General features: G+C 40.6%; 1 long non-coding RNA gene across 2 annotated transcripts; it reads left to right on the forward strand.

The window, feature by feature from the left end:
* The first annotated feature begins 16250 nt into the window (after window positions 1-16250).
* LOC140633132 (uncharacterized) lies at window positions 16251-18107 on the forward strand. Of its 2 annotated transcripts, none has more exons than XR_012030721.1 (3): window positions 16251-16848; window positions 17265-17413; window positions 17893-18107. It is a non-coding gene; the product is annotated as an uncharacterized lncRNA (long non-coding RNA). The 2 variants fall into 2 exon arrangements; XR_012030722.1 differs by having other exon boundaries at window positions 16252-16712.

Raw genomic sequence — 18107 nt, forward strand, 5'->3', positions numbered from 1 at the left:
GCCTTACATATTTTATTTTATATGGAGGGTGATCAAGACTCTAGAGACTGAAGTTTGGAGCCTTACAATAGATGTTCTTTACTTTTCGAAGCTCTGTTTTTCTGTGCTGGCTGCCATCAGGAGGCCTGTGGGTCTTGAAACGGGATGAAATATAACTGATGATAATTGGACACGAATTGGTTAAATACTTTAGTCTTGGGATCCCTGGGTGGCGCAGTGGTTTGGCGCCTGCCTTTGGCCCAGGGCGCAATCCTGGAGACCTGGGATCAAATCCCACGTTGGGCTCCCGGTGCATGGAGCCTGCTTCTCCCTCTGCCTATGTCTCTGCCTCTCTCTCTCTCTCTCTCTCTGTGTGACTATCATAAATAAATTTTTAAAAAATTAAAAATAAATAAAAAATAAAACTCTCTCTCTGTGTGTGTGTGTGTGTGTGTGTGTATCTGTCTCAACCAGAGCATTAGATGGGAGCTCCAAGTCACATGGTAATGTACTTCTTAAGTTATTGTTGAATAATTACATTACCTTATTTCCTTGTAGCTTTTAGATATGCTTTTATGAGTATTTCTGGCACTCAAGATAAATTTTAATCAGAATTGAAACACATTTTATTAATTAGATAGTATTACAAGTTATAGGATGTGTCTTAAGTTGGGACTTGCCTTTTATTTCATAGTAGAGAGATAGATACTGTTCAGATTTCAAGACATACACAGCTACACAGTGCATCCTGGAAAATGAAGGTCTTGCCTACAGGGAAATAGGTGAAAAAGAAAATATGACCTCCTTAGACTTACTGTGGGCATCAGAGTTATGACAGAAAGATGACTACACAGGATTAGGTCCCATTGGCTTCTATTCTTTTTTTTTTAATTTATTTTTTATTGGTGTTCAATTTACTAACATACAGAATAACCCCCAGTGCCCGTCACCCATTCACTCCCACCCCCCGCCCTCCTCCCCTTCTACCACCCCTAGTTCGTTTCCCAGAGTTAGCAGTCTTTACGTTCTGTCTCCCTTTCTGATATTTCCCACACATTTCTTCTCCCTTCCCTTATATTCCCTTTCACTATTATTTATATTCCCCAAATGAATGAGAACATATAATGTTTGTCCTTCTCTGATTGACTTACTTCACTCAGCATAATACCCTCCAGTTCCATCCACGTTGAAGCAAATGGTGGGTATTTGTCATCTCTAATAGCTGAGGAATATTCCATTGTATACATAGACCACATCTTCTTTATCCATTCATCTTTCGTTGGACACCGAGGCTCCTTCCACAGTTTGGCTATCGTGGCCATTGCTGCTAGAAACATCGGGGTGCAGGTGTCCCGGCGTTTCATTGCATTTGTATCTTTGGGGTAAATCCCCAACAGTGCAATTGCTGGGTCGTAGGGCAGGTATATTTTTAACTGTTTGAGGAACCTCCACACAGGTTTCCAGAGTGGCTGCACCAGTTCACATTCCCACCAACAGTGTAAGAGGGTTCCCTTTTCTCCACATCCTCTCCAACATTTGTTGTTTCCTGCCTTGTTAATTTTCCCCAATCTCACTGGTGTGAGGTGGTCTCTCAAGATAAGAAGCTTTTGCACAGCAAAGGATACAGTCAACAAAACTCAGAGACAACCTACAGAATGGGAGAAGATATTTGCAAATGACATATCAGATAAAGGGCTAGTTTCCAAGATCTATAAAGAACTTATTAAACTCAACACCAAAGAAAGAAACAATCCAATCATGAAATGGGCAAAAGACATGAACAGAAATCTCACAGAGGAAGACATAGACATGGCCAACATGCACATGAGAAAATGCTCTGCATCACTTGCCATCAGGCTTCTATTCTGATGCAGCTCAATCAATGTTTAGCAATGGAATGCCTGCTTTTTAGGCACTGTGTCTAGGCTCAGAGGAACGAACAATGAATATACATAAACTCGGGGATCCCTGGGTGGCGCAGCGGTTTAGCGCCTGCCTTTGGCCCAGGGCGCGATCCCGGAGACCCGGGATCGAGTCCCACGTCGGGCTCTCTGCATGGAGCCTGCTTCTCCCTCTGCCTGTGTCTCTGCATCTCTCTCTCTCTCTCTCTCTCTCTCTCTTGTGTGACTATCATAAATAAATTAAAAAAAAGAAATCAATCTAAAAAAACATAAACTCTAGTCTCATAGGATTTACTCTCTATTTAGGAGAAAGATAGTAAACACCTACATACCATGTCAGGTGGTTATAAGTGCCAAATATGTGGAAAGTAGGGTAATAGGCTACAGAGTGAAGTGAAGGTACTATGTTATGTAAGAGGATCAAGGAAAGCCTCTTTAATAAGGTGGCATATGGGTAAGAAAACTATAAGAAGCAAGGAATTAAGCCCTGAGGCTATCTAGAGAAAGCTTGTTTCAGGCAGCGGGAAGTCAAGTGCAAAGGCTCCCAAGTGTAAGTATCCTGGCTTCCTGGAGAGACAGCAGGGAGGCCAGTGTGAGTGTAACAGAGTGAGGAAGGTGAGCAAGGTAGGAGGGTCACAGTGGGTCTTGAATCCTTTCTTGCCTGCCATACTACCATTACTACTTTGGTCTTATAGATCGTGAAGATGATTATATCTTTCAGAACTGCCTTTTAGAACAGAAATGCCCCCAAGGAGAGCAAGACCTTAAACTCATTATCATTATGATGTTAATTTTTCAGTTAACTTTTTAGAGATTCATGGATAACCAGCACACATTTGATTAAAAAGGAGTGTCTAGCTGGTAAATTAAGGAAGGACAATGTTATCGGGGAAGAGAGCGTGATAATGTAGGTGAGAAGATAACGAAACAAGTTTAATTTATATTGGAGACAATTGCTTCTTGCCTCCCTGAATATAGTTCCTCTTTAAGTCCCCCTTTCTTTTCAGGAGGACTCCACTTCTTGTCCACAGCACATGTTCCATTCTCCAGCCATATGCCGCTGTTTGCTTGGAGCCAATGATCTTTTGCCTAGGCTCAGAGGGAGGTGTGTCTTACGTAGTCTAAACCAATCATTACCCTTCCATCTGCATCAGTGAATGAGTTGGGAAATTGCACGTGACCCGTTTTGTCCAATGAACTGTGAGGAGCAGACTGTTGGGGGCAGGAGCCTTTAGTAAGATTTCTTACATTTTTAAAAGATACCAGAGGAAGAAGAAACCACTTGAGGTGGGCGATTATAACGTGGCCAACACTGCTGTGGTCATCTTGTGACCATGAGGCTAGATATCAACACACAGAAGGTGGCTTGTCATGGTCATGTGGATGACCCAGACACTGCCCACTGATGGATATCTGGCCCTTGTTGCAGAAAGGAATCCCAGAATCCACACTGAGGGGGGGGGGCGGATTTCAAAACATGTATATATGAAATATATATAAATATAAGGTTATACATAACAAACATTAAAAAACCTTATACATCCCTAACAGAGAATTACAAAATATTATGATTATATATTATGCCCCCATTAAGTGCTGTGTTCAAAGAAAATGTTCATGGTATGTTGTCAGAAGAAGGAAGTGCACAGAAATACAATATTTTTTTCTAGATCTCACATATATGGACAGAGGGACAACACAGAGAAAGAGAGAAATATATATTCATTATTCATAGGAAAAACTAGAAACAAATAGAGCAAATATTAATAGCTGTTACCTCTGTGTGATAGGATCAGATAGGATCAGAGATGTATTTTTTTAAGTGCAGCTTTTATTTATTTATTTTTAATTTTTTTCATTTTTATTTATTTATGATAGTCACACACACACAGAGAGAGAGGCAGAGACACAGACAGAGGGAGAAGCAGGCTCCATGAACTGGGAGCCCGATGTGGGATTCGATCCCGGGTCTCCAGGATCGCGCCCTGGGCCAAAGGCAGGCGCTAAACTGCTGCGCCACCCAGGGATCCCAAGAGATGTATGTTTAATGTAATTTTTATACAATTGTTTTAATGCAATTTTGCATTTTATAGTGAGAAAGTAGAGCTTTTACAGTCTTATAAAAAATCATCAATTTTATGAGAATCAAAGGATGATCCATATCCCTCATGGGTCTTCTCTAATACTACTTTTAAGGTACTACAGTCCTTTCCATGAACTGAAAGACTGGTCCCTCAGCTCACCTTAGGCCCACTCTGGCTACTATATTAGGCACTGGCCTCAATTTGCCCTTAAAGAAGCCAGAGGTCTAAACACCGGTGTCTTCAAAACTGCTGAGAATTCCCTGCATTTCTCTATCTAGTGTGGCCAACAGGGTAGCCCTCCAGTGAGTATGAGGCAGTCAACTCAAAGATGGCTTGGCCCTCTTCTGTGGCAGCCCGCCCTTGGCTTCATGACGTGCATAGTCATTACATGGTGGACCCAAGTCTTCATCAGGCTGTATTCTTAGGTTAGGACACTACCCATTGATGATCTACACTAAACAGGGATGGCAGAGACAGGTGCTACTGCAAATATGTTTTTTCCAAGGGCCAAGAGAGCAAAAGACTTAAGCATGCAAGTGGCATTGCTAAGGTTGCTGCATAGTACAAATTAGGATTCAAGTCAGCTTGAGTCATACAGAGGCTTGGGGCCTCTAAGCTAATTTATGATGACCTGCAGAGGCTAAAATGAGGCAGAATCTGGACTGTCCTACTAATTATGAGACTCTGGGAATGCCTCTTGAGCCATTGGTAAGGTAAGATATTTAGAGCTAAACTAATATGGTTAGAATACATCAAGGCACAATCTTAGTTCTCCTCCTTTTTCCTGGCATAAATATAGCATATAATCTGTCAGCCTATATATATATCAGAGTGGTCTTGGTGTATGGCTTATCTGTCCTATGATAGGGAAAGAAAATGAATGGTGGGGGAATAGGTACTCTATGTGTTCATATGTGGATAGTCTGCTGGTGTGACTGTCAGCATGGTGATGTCCTAAGTCATTAGAGTCTGGGTTCCCCCAAATTCGGAGCCTGAGGCAAGGGGGCAGATAGTCCATTTGAGAGGTGATTCCCTGAAGCAGGAGCAAGGGAGTGGGAAGATGGGAAGGAGAAATGTCCAATACAATGGTGTGTTATCAAGGTCACAGAGAAAAAGATTACAGAAAAAGAAAAAAAAAACTGAGGTTGGTCAGTGGGATTCAGTTTTATGGAGATATGCAGAGAAGGTATGGAAGGACTTCCAGGATTGTCTGCCTGAAGTCTGGAAGGCAGGAGCATTTCTCTACTAGCCCCTATCTTCCACTGGTTTACTGTTGGTTTGGTGCACTCGCCTTGAATCTGCAGACCAGCATCTCTGGCAGTCACCTCTGAGAGATGGTATTGGTCGTTTGCAAGGTGAGCCTATGCTTGCACGTAACTGTTCCTAGAGCTCAGGTAGCCAAGGGATGTGACTTTGGGGCCACCAATGTTCCCGGAGTTTTAAGGTGTACCTTAAAAAACTATACCTTGACCTGCAGTCCTTAAATTGCATTTTGGGTCTTAGAGCTAAAGATTAAATAGGTTTGTCTACGTAGTCTATATTTTAATCCATTAGTTAAGTACCTACTATGTTCTAGGTGCCAGGGAAACAGAAACGGATAGGATACCTTCTAAGATTCCAGTTTGTTACAGGAGATAAGCTCTTTACAGTTAAATGTATTACCTACTCAAATAAGATATGCATAGAATGCCTAACATGGTATTTTTGTGGGGAAAGCTGTTTTTATTCCCAACTAAAAAGGACCCTCCAGAGGGAGGTAAGAGTTGGTATACCCAAACACACACACCCCTATACGTGCATGGAAGGATGTGTGCACATACCCATGTGCCCCCGTGTGTACATGTATTTGTGTGTAAAATTCTTTGAGAAAAGGAATGATTGCTTTATGTGAATTATTTATCCTTATTGTCAACATTCAAATCTAGAAGCATTGTAAGATTCACGGAATGCAAAATGATCACACAATAGATTGGTTTTAGTGAGCATGTATTTTCTTTTCCATTCATATTGATGCTTTGGATGCTTTTATATTTTTGGTTCTGCGAAAGTTATGTTCATTGAGAAAAATAAAAATAAAAAGCATCCAAGAGGCTCATTCCTATGTTAGAATTTGTATTCAGCTGAAGAAAACCTTTGCACCTGCCACTAAAATGTATCCACTTCTGGGGTGGAATGCACCAGGTGTTCCCCAGCCTCCATCGGCACGCCAGGCAGTTCAGGACCGAGAAGGAGGCACCATATCCCAGGCAGGTTAAACTGGTGGGGAAATTTCAAGTCGACAGAATGCAATTACCCAAATTGAAATTAGGCCAGGGGCATATCAGGAGGCCCTTCCCATCTGTTGGGTAAAAGGATCGCCAGATATTTAACAAGGGCAAGTGGTCAGGATCTCAGTTCTAGGAGTCACTTAAAAAGCAGGCACTTAAAAATGCTAAAGGAAAACTGTACCTGGCATAAAAATCATATCCCTTCACTGGAAAATAAATAACATTAGGCCTTGAGAAGATCAGCCTTTTTCTGCTCTGGGAGGAAAGAAATGTTTATGGATGGGGTGGTTAAATATTTCTACATCAGCTTCTCTTAGCAAGGACATGGTATAATGGACAATTGGTTATCCTGGGTTTGACAAAAAGAGATTTCCCAAACCAAACATATTGAATCGAATACATTTATCCCTGGTCAAAATGGATAGATCCTCCCATTAAGACCTTACAGAATAACACTGTTTAATTTTTCCAGGGACCTTGACACAACATTGTTTCTTTACCAGGAAACTAATTTTTAAAGTTTTCAGCAAAAATAAGTAAGCTGGATCTGGACACCAGATCCCATTTCAGAACCACCTTTGGTTTCCCATTGTCAAAACCACCAGATCCACAGGTCCACATTAGCACAGTGGTCCCTGACTGTTTCCCTCTCTCTGGACACCTGTGTACCTTTCTCTCAGGAGGGGAGAGAAAACTCTGTCTTAATCTTAAAATCAGAATGAACTCAAGCATTGGCATGAGCCTCCCACCCCCTAGTCAGAGAGAGATGAAGAATGGGCATCTGACCCCAGATGGTTGGATGGCATTCTAGGACATTGAGAAATAGACGGGCTTCCCTATGGCCCTTTTAATAATATGTCCTCCTTTATAGACCAAGAGAACTCAATGTTTTCAGCCTAAGGTCTGGGAGGGGAGGAAGAAAGAGGCATCTCTGGGCGAGATGTCTCCTTTTCCAGATGCTGCTTTTTTGGAGACTTGCTGACACTGGGTTCCTATGGGCCACTCCCCAAAGCAAGGTACCAGGGAGTCTCTTCTCTGTGCCTTCCCTGGGAGGGACTGTTTAATGCCATGCAGCTAATCCTGACAAGCTCTCAATTCTCTTTCCTACTGAATTTGGAGAGGAAGGAAAAGAGATGAGCTGGTAAGGGGTCTTATTCAGCATTGTTATTTTTTTCCTTTGTTGGAGTGGTTCACTTTTAACTCTCTTTGCTAGCCAAGAGGTGACATCCTGGGGACCCTGACAGTACGGCCACTCCTGGAAGGGGTAAGGCAAGGTTAACTGACAAATTTAGCAAAGCTGCCCATTGGGGGGTTGGGGGAGAGCTACAGGCAGGCCATGTACACACTGAGTTACTTGCAGCAACTCTGTCCCTCCTCCCCTGCACACACACATGTACCTGTCATTGCAGCAGTTAAGGTAGGAGAGCAGTAATCCAAAAGTCTAGGGATTTCACACTGGTTTCTCCCATTCTGCAATGCCAAGCCTTCCTGGACGGTCTCCTAAAAATGAGCTCAGTGTGACCTAATGGTCCATCCTAGTCATAAGTGACCATTGTTCTTAACTCTGAACAGGTGTAAACATTTGCTTGCACTTGCTGAATTCTGACCTGAGCTGCTTACCTTTTCTTTCTTTCTTTCTTTCTTTCTTCTTCTTCTTCTTTCTTCTTCTTTCTTCTTCTTCTTCTTCTTCTTCTTCTTCTTCTTCTTCTTCTTCTTCTTCTTCTTCTTCTTCTTCTTCTCCTCCTTCTCCTCCTCCTCCTCCCCCTCCCCCTCCTCCTCCTCCTCCTCCTCCTCCTCCTCCTTCTTCTTCTTCTTCTTCTTCTTCTTCTTCTTCTTCTTCTTCTTCTTCTTTCTTCTCCTTCTCCTCCTCCTCCTCCTCCTCCTCCTTCTTCTTCTTCTTCTTCTTCTTCTTCTTCTTCTTCTTCTTCTTCTTCTTTCTTCTTCTTCTCCTTCTCCTCCTCCTTCTTCTTCGTCTTCTTCTTCTTCTTCTTCTTCTTCTTCTTCTTCTTCTTCTCCTCCTTCTCCTCCTCCTCCTCCCCCTCCCCCTCCTCCTCCTCCTCCTCCTCCTCCTCCTCCTCCTTCTTCTTCTTCTTCTTCTTCTTCTTCTTCTTCTTCTTCTTCTTCTTCTTTCTTCTTCTTCTCCTTCTCCTCCTCCTCCTTCTCCTTCTCCTCCTCCTCCTCCTTCTTCTTCTTCTTCTTCTTCTTCTTCTTCTTCTTCTTCTTCTTCTTCTTCTTTCTTCTTCTTCTCCTTCTCCTCCTCCTCCTTCTTCTTCTTCTTCTTCTTCTTCTTCTTCTTCTTCTTCTTTCTTCTTCTTCTCCTTCTTCGGCCCAGGGTGTGATCCTGGAGACCCGGGATCGAGTCTCACATCGGGCTCCCTGCATGGAGCCTGCTTCTCCCTCTGCCTGTGTCTCTGCCTCTCTCTCTCTGTCTGTGTCTCTCATGAATAAATAAATAAATAAATAAATAAATAAATAAATAAATAAAAATCTTTTTAAAAAATGTATTCATCGTTTGTCTGAAATTCAAGTTTAACTGGATATCTTGTATTTTATCCAGTAATTCTTCTTTTTTAATTTCTTTTTTAAAATTTTTTAATTGAAATATAGTTGACATACAATATTATGTTAGTTTTAGGTGTATAGCATAGTGATTCTAATTAGTAGTGAACTTTTAGCCTGGACTTCTGCAGATGTTTCTAGAGAGAAGGCTCAGCCCAGCCAATCAAATGTGGTCATATTGACCTACCTTGCTTAGCTTTTGGCAGCTGGAAGCTGAATAGTGAATACAAAGTAATGATATTCCTTTTAGGAAAATGTGTTTCTCATGTGACAAAGCAGCTACTCATCTGTCCTGACTTTGAGGCTGTTAGTTGGTGTTTTCTAAAGCTCTGGTTCACTGCTGGCAAAAGTCATGGCGGAAGGTGTGTTTGTAAGAAGGCCACAAGAATCTGCCAGCTACATGAAGACAAAGTTGGCTCAGTGGTCTGCAAATAGTGGAATTCTTTGCACGGAAATATACAAGGAGACAGTGATAGCCACCCCCCCAAAAAGAAAGAAAGAAAGAAAGAAAGAAAGAAAGAAAGAAAGAAAGAAAGAAAGAAAGAAAGAAAGAAATTCCCTGTTTCTACAGCATATTGTAAGCAAACTGATGTTTACAAATAAACTTATGAGAAAGAAATGCAAAAAAAAAAAAAAGAGAAAGAAATGCAAAGGCAGAATTAGTGGATATTAAAAAAATTAATGTTTTAGGGATCCCTGGGTGGCGCAGCGGTTTGGCGCCTGCCTTTGGCCCAGGGCGCGATCCTGGAGACCCGGGATCGAATCCCACGTCGGGTTCCCTGCATGGAGCCTGCTTCTCCCTCTGCCTATGTCTCTGCCTCTCTCTCTCTCTCTCTCTCTGTGACTGTCATGAATAAATAAATAAAATCTTTAAAAAAAAAAATTAATGTTTTAGATACTTATGTAGGTTTACTGTAGTGTCTGCAAAGATATGTCCTTTGCCGTTGGTAGCTGTTTTTCTTTCTTTAAATGAGGATATTTGGTTATAGGCCTTAAATCAGAGTTTTGTCATTGTTAAATTATAGAATTTATGCTCCCAGTCTTTAAAGAAAGGTAAACTTTTCTTAAAGTGATGTTTGATTCAGGTAAGAAGGAAATGGCTATTTCAAGTGCACACACAATTTATTTTAATGTCATATCTGGGTGTTTTAAAATGTCCTGTCAGCTAACAACAACAACAACAACAACAAAAATCTTTTTTTTTTTAATTTTTTATTTATTTATTTACGATATTCACAGAGAGAGAGAGAGAGAGGCAGAGACACAGGCTCCATGCACCGGGAGCCCGACGTGGGATTCGATCCCGGGTCTCCAGGATCGCGCCCTGGGCCAAAGGCAGGCGCCAAACCGCTACGCCACCCAGGGATCCCCCAACAACAAAAATCTTAAGAATATACTTACCTAAGAGAATTCTTTAAAAATAATATTTATTTTAAATAATGAAATATATGCTCATTTTAAGACAAATTTGAAAAATGCTGGGATTTCTGGAAGGATAAGGAAAAAAAGTAAAATCACCAATAACACTATCATAGAGGAAACATTTCCACTATTGTTACTTCGATGTAGTTGTTCTATTGTCTTGTCTATGTGTTTTTAGTTCATAGTTGGAAACCTACTGTATATACAAGGTTGTATTCTGATTTTTTCTTTTTTAAAAAATATTTTATGTATTTATTCATGAGAGATAGAGAGAGAGACATAGGCAGAGGGAGAAGCAGGCTCCATGCAGGAAGCCCTATGTGGGACTTGATCCCAGGACCACAGGATCACCCCCTGAGTCAAAGACAGGCGCTCAACTGCTGAGCCACTCAGGTGTCCCTGTATTCTGATTTTTTCATTAACTATTTGACTTAAGCATTTCCCATATGTTAAAGTATTTCTTAAGTATCATTTTAATGGTTGAATCATACTCTGTACTGTGATTTACTTAACCAAACTAGAGTTGGATACTCAGAGTTCTCCAATTACCTATTCCTAAATGTCTAGTGATGATCTGTTTGGATTCCTAGAACCGAAATTACTGGGACTGACAAGGATGAAAAGTTTTAAGGCTATACATTTTGTTAAGCTCTATTAGAACCATTATAGATATTTACTAGGAATGTGTAAGAGTGCCTATATCACTGACCTTCATTGCTGTCATTTATTTCATTTTATTAACCTAGTGTATTTGTCTGGGTTTTCCAGAAAAACATAACCTGTAAGATGTGTTTGTATGCAAAGAGAATCTTAAAGGAATTGGCTCATGTGATTCTGGGGGGTGGGAGTGGATCCCCAAACTTCAGGTCAGGTTGTCAGGCTGAAGACTCAGGAAGAGCTGACGTCGAATCTAGAAGCCAAAGGCAGTCTGGAGACAGAATTTCTTCCTTCTAAAAGGATCTCAGTCTTCATTCTTAAAGCCTTTACGTTTTTGGATGAAGTTCAGTCCCATTGTGAAGAATAAGGTGCTTTACTCAGAGTCTACTCATGTAAATGTAAACCACATCGAAAAATACCTCACAGCAACATCTAGACTGGTATTTGACCAAATGACTGGGCACTATAGCCTAGCCAAGTTGACACATACAATTAACCATCACATCTGTGGTCCAAATAGAGTTTATACTATTTGATAGAAGCATGTTCTTTCTTTCCAGTTTTTTCTCTGTTCAGTACCATCTGTTTCTATGAAAACACACTGACTTATTTAGGACTTTTATGTATACTGTGAGTTTTCTGTTGTAAACACAAAGATTATCTTAATCTAGTTTTGGAATAAAACATTTAAGATCTCCATCAAGTGATGCTGAGAAAAAAATCTGGGTTTGGGCTTTATGCAGATGTGACTTAGGAATATTCCCCTACCACGTTACAACTGTATTAATTTGGTTTGGATAGCTAAACCCTTTCCTTCTTAATTTGCTCAACTAAAAAGTAGGGAGAATCATACCCATTTTCCAGTAACTTGTTAAGTTCTAACTGGGGAAACATTTCTGAAATTCTAGTACAGCATCTAGTATATGAAAGGCCATCTATATGATCAGTACAAAAAAACCTTCCCTGTCTCTGAACATTTAGTAGTTCCACTCGTAGCAATTTTCCTCCTAGAAGACTTAAACATTTTTTCCATTTTAAGTATAAGCCTCATTTCCCTTCTATTTCATGAAGTATTGCATTTTAACCACTGATAGATAAATTAGATGATTTTAAATTAATATTTTACTCATTTATCTAACAAATATTTATTAAATGTCTATTAAATCCCAAGGATTGTTCTGGGTGCTGGAGATTTAACAGTGAAGACGATAGATAAATTCCTTGCCCTTTTAGCTTGGATATTAGTGGGAGAGACTCTCAAAGAAAGAAATCAATAAGCATAAAATCACACTACAAGTAATATCATATTAGTCAGGGTAGGCTAAGTGATGCTGTGGTAAGTCACTAAATCTCATTAGCATAATTACAACAAAAGTTTATTTCTTGCTCGTGACAAGTCAGTGGCTGGTTCAGGTGACTATTTGAAGCAGCTATTCTAAGCCTTCCAATATGCTTCCTCCATCTAAGCACATGCTTCCATCAGGGAAGAGTGGACCAGTGAATCAAACAGCAACAGTTAAAAGATTCTACATGCATCACTTTTGCTTCATATTTTTATTGGCCATAGCAAGTCACATTGTCATGCCTAATTTCAATGAAGAGGAGAAATGTGACTCTTGGTAATCCTAGTGGTAAAGGAGAAACATATGTGACTACCACAGTATTAAGTATATAAAAAACAAGAGAATAAATAAGTATTTTTAAAAAGATAATAAAACAAAATAAACATAAGTTTTCAAGTATATCATTGTTTAAATTTATAATAAAATATGTATTTAAAAAATTGGGTCAACTTAAAGTTATTTAATAACAATTATTAAAATTTAGTATTTAGATAAGAGGAAAGGCATTTAGGTCATTTATGAATGACTGATGTTTAATAGATATGGAGATGTTAAGTCTACTTGAGGACAAGGGTGATGGTTTTTATATTGCTATTCTTGGTTATTTAGGCACATACAAGATGCTCAGTAAAACTTCGTTGAAGTTAATAATGTTCATTGTTTTAAATTATTCTTCTCCATTTGGTTGACTGTCTTAAAATATAGTCCATTATAATTTTGCTCAGAAGCAAGGCCAATTTTCATTGTTTTTATCTACATTAAAATTTTACATTTAATTATAGTTTAAATTTGGACCACAAATGCTTGAATCACTAGTGGTCTCTTTCTCCTAGTTTGTCTCGGGTATGTTCCTAAACCATGGGTATGTCCAGTAGGACAAAAGACTACTACTTTACTGTTGGAGTTTGTGATCTACCATCTTGTCTTCTAAAAACAACAACAACAACAACAACAACAACAACAACATTTACCTTTAATATCTGTTTGGCAACTGCTGTGTTGAAGAGATTTCACAAATTTGAATAAAGAGGGCAACAAATACCGAGTGGCAGTTTTGTTTGTTTTAATTTATTCATGATCATGAATGTAAGAATAGTATACTTGCTTTCAAAGATAGCATATGATGATGATGGTGATGATGATGGTGATGATGATGATGATGATGATGCCTCTCTCTCTATTGTTCTTTCCTTTTGCTTTTGACTAAGTCTTTGTCATTTAAAAAATAAATCAGCCAAAGAGAGGACCCAGTTATTCTTTGACTGGATAGATCAAGAGCAAACCAGAAGAGAATCTCTGTCTCTACCCAACTGAACCTCGTTTCGGTACCGTCACTTCTCTATTTATGGATGGTATGTCTGAGATGTTGTCTCTATCCTAGAAACCAAGAACTTGTCTTAAATCAGTGCCTCTCCAGTCTGTGCCATGAATCCCGTGAATCTGTAAGAGTCCATGCCCTTTGATGAGTTTGCTGCTCTTGGATTTGTACAAAATTTGTTTGTTACTTGGCAAATGGGACACAGCTGGCTTCTGATTTAGAGAGTGTTTTAAATTAGTTACCTCCTACCTTAACTTGATCATTTAAATGGAAAGCACTATGGCTCCAACAGAGTAGACATGATATAAAAACCATTTCCGACACGAGTATCTTGCCTCCTCAGTTGTGATGGCTACTGGTATCTCTGAAGGAAAATAAATAATAAACAAACAAACAAATAAATAATAAATAAATAAATAAATAAATAAATAAATAAAACACAGGTTCTGCGATTCTCACAAGTGGTAAACTGTCTTTGCATTATTTAAGAAAAGCTTTAAGTGTTCGATGAATGTGCTTAGACTAATGACAGTTGATGCCAAGAATATAGCAATAATCCAATACCATTTTGTAAAGTGGCAATTTGTGTAGAAATTGCAGAAAGCATCAACACATGCTGGGAACTTTACATATAAGTGAGCTATAGCGTGGGTGAAGGAGTTATTTATTTGGTCTTTCATTTGTAAATAAGACACTAATCTTTTCCTTCCAAGGAGTAGCTAGGCCAGTTATTAGTAAAAGAATATTGATAGCCTTTGCTCATCATGGCAAAATTGAGGATCCTGACCTTAAAAGTCTTAGTATTTGGAGGAGCCTTAATAAGTCATTTAGGAGAACAGCATTCCATAGTTGAAGATGGCTAGATCTATAATCAAAATATTTGGGTAGAGTCCAGGCTATACTATTACCTGTCAGCAATTTAGCTTTCCTCATCAAGGCTTATATGATCTGGTCTAGGGAACCTCTCTAGTCTTGTTTGATAGTCTTTACTTCTTACTTGCTCCATTTCAGTCCCTATGCCATTTCTCACACATTTCAAAAGAAGTGTTCTTGCTGCCAGGCCTTCTGTTCTTCCTGTTCTTTCTGCCTGGGATGATCTTCCCCCAGAGACAAGCTGACATTTATTGGGCAGATCCAGTATGTTCCAAGGGGTTATAAATGCTTTGCATGTTTGTTGTGGTGAATTTTCATGATAACCGTATGAAGTGTGTAGTGACACTGGATGGATGAGAAAGGAGGCAGAGTGATCTGGCAAAGGCAGGATTGGAACGAAGGCCTTGGCTCTCACAAGAAGTGCTCTCATAGTACACAACACCCAGGGTGTGGTTCCCACTCTTCCTTTAACCTCAGAGCTCTTTCTTGGTGAGCATTTCCTGACTATCTTATTTAAAGTGGAATTCCTGTGACTCTTTCTGTTTACTTAGCTTTATATTTATGAACAGTACTACATATTACCTGATTGATAATGCCTGTTTACTTGCTTACTTCTTTGCTTATCTCCCTCACTAGAATATATATTCTATGAGGGATGGACATTGTTCTGATCCGTGTTACCACTCTATCCCCTGCATCCAGAAGTGTACTGAAATGTACTGAGAGAGGATACGAATTGAGTTAGAATTTTTATCGGGTTTAAGGTATCTTACTCTTCAAACACTTGCAGAGCACCATTTTGTGTCAGATTCCATGACAGTTTGTGGAAATAGGAACGTGAATGAGAATGATGGGGACTCCTACTTTTCTGCTTTTCCTGATGCTTTTCCGGCATCCTAGAAGAAACAAACATGCAATTAACAGACAGTTGCCCAGGATAAGCATCCTTTTAGGGCAAATATAAGGTGCAGCAGGGAAAGGAGGCTTTAGGGAAAGCTATTCCGAGGGGTGATATCCGTGTTGAGAGCTGAAGGATGGGCTGAATGGGGATGCAAGACCATTTGGGGCAGAGCAGATGACAGAAGTCCCTGAGAGGGCACATTCCAGTTTATTATTTTTTTAAAGATTTTATTTATAGAGACAGAGAGAGAGGGGCAGAGAGACACAGGCAGAGGGAGAAGCAGGCTCCATGCAGGGAGCCCGGCGTGAGACTCGATCCCGGAACTCCAGATTCAGGCCCTGGGCTGAAGGCAGGTGCCAAACCGCTGAGCCACCCAGGGATCCTCCGCACATTCCACTTTAAAAGCAGTTCACTGTGACTCAGATATAGACTACGAGGGCCAGAGTTTACTGTCTGAGGCTGGAGAATAAAGTTGGGTTTTCAAGGGTCTTGAAAACTATTCCAAGAAGCCAAGACTTTATTGTCTGAGCATTGAGATGCCACTGAATGATTTTTAAATCAATGTAGTTTTGATTTAGTATCTGATTCCGTTTACCACCTTCAGCCACATAAGTTGGCAGCATTTCCACTTTCTGGATGGGACGAATAAGGCCCAGAAGAACACATTTCAATGTTGGTGGAATTGATTTAATTCTCTTAATGACAGTGATATCAGGGCTTCTAACTCCTACCTTCCCACCCTCTCTCCTTCCTTCTTTCTGGTTGTTATTCTTGTCAAACATAAAGCTATTTATCCACCATCCTTAACTTTTTCCAAGGAATATCCATGCACTCACACAGCTTCTAATAACCAGACCCCTGAGTGAAAGCCAGTGACCTCACGGGCGGCAGGGCTTGTTTGTGGCTGGATACCATATTGTGCACCGGGCTGGAATTCTCTGTTCTTCCTCACTAGGAAGCTGGATTTGTACCAGGAACCTCTTATCTGAAAAGGCAGCTCTAGGCTGGGGAGAACAGAGCTGGTTTGACGAAGTGGAGAGGCGCTCAATGTTGGTCTGGCCACGCTTTGGGCATGCGTGAGCGCTCACAGCAAAACACAGCTGGCATGTCTAATTTTAGCCTTGACTGCCTTGAAAAGGGACCCTTAAAGGAAATATATTTTCGCTGAAACCATTTGTATTATAATGTAACAGCCGACAGACATGTCAGAATATTACTTATTATTGGTGGGGAAAAACTCTGTCAGGTAATTGTGCTTTTTTTTGTGATGACATCGGGAAAGTGATTAAAGCATCCCTGAATCAAAATCATCATAGATAGACAGTGAGAGAACCAGAGCTTTTATTTATGAAGACGCCTGTAAACCTAATGGGATACCTCCTTTGATGCTTACAAAACGGATGTAAGGGTAAGAATGATCATTTCGGCTATGGCAAGTGGGTCCTTGTGATCTGACGATGCAGGGCTTGCTAATAGTAGTCCTGGCATAGACTCTCAAATTTCTTCAATGCTTAGCATCCTCCGTGTCGTCCGAGAAGTAAAAGGTTAGTTTCTGGACCGGGTCTTGGATTCATCTGGCTTTCGTATGTTAACAGGTTCTGAAAGCATCTGGGACACACTTGTTCCATTTTAACCAGCACGGGTCGTCCGTCTGCTTTTATTTTTGTCTTTCTCTTCCTTCCTCCCTTCGTCCTCTCTTCCCTCCCGTGGTCTTCTGTGTTTGCTTTAGCAGTGTGGCTTACCTTGCCACTTGGCAAGAAAAAAAAGGCAGCTCTTGTGTGGGGTAGATGGAGGGAAGGATAAGAAATAATCCACCGCCCGAATTTGAGTTCCCTGGGTTCAGTTCCAGCGGCAGCAGCTTTGCTGCAAAAATTGCTTTGCTGTTCGAGATAGCCAGCAGAGGGAATCAGGACTTTGCTTGCAGCAGGGGTTGAAGCAGGCTTTTTTTTTTTTCTTGGAGGAAATACTGCAGCTTTCTGGACTGCATACCCTGCTCCCTGGAGAGGTTCCACCCACCAGCTGGAAGGAGAGGAAGTGAATGAAAGGACAGGAGGAGCCCGAACACCATGTCACTCTGGAAGGGAGACAGCAGCAACCAGGCTGTGCAAGGTTGTTTTGTTTTGTTTTCTTTTCCCCTTTCTCTTTCTTTTTTTTTTTTCTTTTTCATTTTTTTGTTTTCTTTCTTTCTTTCTTCTTTCTTTTTTTCCCTTTTTCTTTAAGGTGGGGAAAGAGACAAACAGGAGACAGGAAGCTGATCTGCAAGGATTCGGAGTTGTGCTAAAAAGACTTTGATTTTTTTCTTCTCTCCCTCTTTACAAACGCTGGCAATTGACATCACTACAGACAGCCTGGGTAGAGAACAAAGTGCCTCATCCCAAGTGGACCCTGGCAGCTGGGGGAAGGAAGGCAGGATCTGGGAAGGCTGTGTGTGTGTGTGTGTGTGTGCGCGCGTGTGTGTGTGCGTGTGTTGTTCTACCAATACCTTTCCTTTTTTCTTTCTTTCTTTCTTTCTTTCTTTCTTTCTTTCTTTCTTTCTTTCTATTTTTTTGGTGTGTTTCTTTTTTAAATTCCTGCCGTGTTGGAACTAGTGAGTGGTGGAAGACGAAGGATCTCTGAAGCCTCATCAGTCATCGGGACCATCAGGAATAGTGGTTTAAGAGGACGCTCGGCCTGGGGCACCATACCGTGTCATCGAGTTCCCTGCCTCGGAGATAAAGATTCCAGCTACATGGGTAAACGCCTGGATCAGCCACAAATGTACCCCCAGTACACTTACTACTATCCTCACTGTCTCTAAACCAAG

Source organism: Canis lupus, chromosome 5, assembly GCF_048164855.1.
Source record: "Canis lupus baileyi chromosome 5, mCanLup2.hap1, whole genome shotgun sequence".
Taxonomy (NCBI): Eukaryota; Metazoa; Chordata; class Mammalia; order Carnivora; family Canidae; genus Canis; species Canis lupus.